Genomic DNA, 3,077 nt, shown 5'->3' with positions numbered 1-3,077 from the left:
AGAAACTGGGCAGGGCCTCAAATTTGGTAGACTACAATGTCACACTTTCGATGAAAGACAATCAATATATTTTTGACACAAAAAGGTTTGCAATTTCAACAATTTTGTATTTTTGGGGGAATTTGGAAAATAAAAATTGAGATTACCCTTCGTTCTTCTTCAATAATTCGTCTTTCGTAATATTCTTCTGCTGCATCTAGTGGATAATGACCTTGACGATCTTGATGCTTACGTTGATGTTCAGCACGTAACTGCTGTATTTTGTCTGTTTTTGAAGATGGACGAGGCAAGGAGTTAAAATGAACTTGTGTCTGAGTGGATAACGAAGGGATATTTTTGGAACCATACATATCAGGATGACTTGTTTGTAAATATACTCCTTGCTTCCCTCCATATATGTCACTATTATTGCTATATATTTTTTGATGAGCACTTTGGTCGAATTTATTGGTGAAATTTTCAGAGTGTTTCGGATCTGATTGGTTGTGAGAGTAAACGTCATCCCTCGTCGTCTGATGTTGTTGTTGTTGTTGTTGTTGAGCTCGATGAGTCTCTATTGCTTGTTGTTGTTGTAAACGTCTCTGTTCTTGTTGTAACCTAAGTAGAAACACAAATTACAGAAAAACTTACATTTTGCCATTTAGGTTTTGAGGATGTCCTCTTTTGGATAAACTGAAACTCACAAAATCCTAATTTAAGATGATTTCAGTGCTCCAGTCACCTTTCACCTGTCAATCACTAAGCTTTTTAAACCAATCAGTAAGCAGTATTTCTTAAAATCTGAATAGTATCTTTTGTGAAACACACTCTTGGTCTAAGGTTCAGTTAAGCATGTCAAATGATTGTTCCATGGCACTGCAAGTCTGTCTGCTGTTTGTCCACTTTGGTCAGAATGTTAAAAAATCCATTTTGTTTCAAGTCTTATCTTACTACTAATAGACACTAATGAGACAAGTTGTAATCACCAAATTACCAAGCTCACCTTAGTTTTTCATTTTGAGCCATCTGCCATGCTTGTTCTCTCTGAAGCTGGTGACTCTCACTGTCATCAGTTGAAGGTCGTTCACATGACCTTGACCTCAGTCGTGCTTCTTCATTTGACTTTCTACCAAACCTGTCAAAATAGATGGGTTAAAATTTGAAGAGCTTAAAAAAAGGTGGTGGAATGAATATAAGCAAATGAAATGAAATGAATGGAGTTTTTAAATTTTGCCAGGACAATTTCCAACTGTCGAGGGATCTTTAACGTGCACAGCCTGTTGCACACAGGGCCTCGGTTTATTGTCCCATCCGAACGACTAGACACTTTTTCCATGTCAGTCCCTCTTACCTGCATCACTTACAGGGGGAAACCGGGTTGAAAAATCCGAAGGTATTATCTCGACCTATGCTGGGATTGAACCCTGGACCTTCAGGTTAGCGAGCAAGCGTCTAACTCACTGAGCCACCACGGCTCCCATGAATATAAGCAAGTTTCGAAAAAATATGTATGCTGTGATTGCTGTCCGCTCTTGAGAGCAGAAATTCCCAGAAAGTAAGCCAAATGGTGCTTGTGGACAGTTTATGACACTGCTTGTCTCCATAAGAAAGGAAATAGACGGGGCTGTGAAGCCGCCAGATTATCAAGATGTATTGGCCTTTCCTTATTTCCTACTGTATGATGGTTATAGTGCTAAGGTAGGATCGGTCAAACGGATGGAAATACCTGTCCCTTTAAACACTTGGCACCTTTAAGCAACAAAATTCATTAGAATTAGATGACACAGCAGTTTACTGATGATCATTCCTACCTTAAAAATCCTTTCAAAATGCCACCAGATTTCTTTTCCTTGGTAGGTTTTTTCTTGCTGCGGCCCTGGTCATCTACTGTGCTTTCACTGCTCATTGAGGAGCGAGCTGAATTACCAGATGTACCATGACTAAATGCTTCACTCTCTGTTCCTTCTTCCTCTACTGTAAGATAGATATAGAGGTTAAATAGAGATCATGTCTATGGAAATTGCTGCCATGGGTAACCTCCTCTAAAATGTACCACATAACTCAATATAAATATATATACGATATATTTAAAGATGGGTTCCCTTATTTTCATTTATGAAAATGAAAATGCTAATACTTATATGAATAGAAAGTAGAGGTGTTCTAATGACTTGGAAAAATACTAGTTTGTCTCACATGTCCATAATTAATTCATAATTAGCTAAATTAGAAGAGAATTACTAGTAAAATTCTAATGAGTAACCGATCAAGAAAGGTCAAAAAGTCTTTTTTGTGCATTCAGACTGTATATACATGGACATAAAATGATTGGTTGATTATATACAATAAGAGCATAATGATATGATTAAGAATACATGATAATTCATTAGAAACACAAATTAATCAAATAGTTCGATGTCTTTAAGATAAGTTTGCTTGAATATACTAACACAAATCATGTACCTTCCTTTTTCTCCTAAAGATGAAAATACACCAAAAGTTTGAAAAAAAAACAATTTTGGCGCATAAGTGACAAGCATGCAAGTACCTACAAGTAGTGAGTGAGTGAATGAGTAAGTGAATGAGTGAGTGAATGAATTGAGTTAGTGAATGAGTGAGTGCAAGTAATTCACGGAAAATAAACAGTTTGATTTGATTCACAGATCGTCGTGATGAATTTTAATAGGCCATGATGTCATAGAGGTGGTTTGTGTATCACATGATAACATGATAACATGATAACTTTAACAGTTGTAAGAGTGGTTCGTCCTACTAAAGTCATACGTGTGTTCTATTTTTAGCATATCACGGCTAAGCTGATTTCTACCTTTTTGGCTAATCATAGGAAATATTATTGGATAACACAAGAAGTCATTTTGAGTCGTTACATGCATTGCAAAATGGCTTAAAGTGATACTACACCTTAGTATGAACATAAAATTGAAGAATTTTAAACTTGGCCAATAAGAGCCAGTAGATATACCTGGTGTCATAAATAACATAACAGGATCCTTATATAATCCGATAAATCANAAAAACTTAGTAATTATCCATAAATATGTAATTAACTATTGAAAAACGTTTAATATCAAGATTAA

Source organism: Lottia gigantea, assembly GCF_000327385.1.
Source record: "Lottia gigantea unplaced genomic scaffold LOTGIsca_983, whole genome shotgun sequence".
Lineage (NCBI taxonomy): Eukaryota > Metazoa > Mollusca > Gastropoda > Lottiidae > Lottia > Lottia gigantea.
This window is presented reverse-complemented; position numbering follows the sequence as displayed.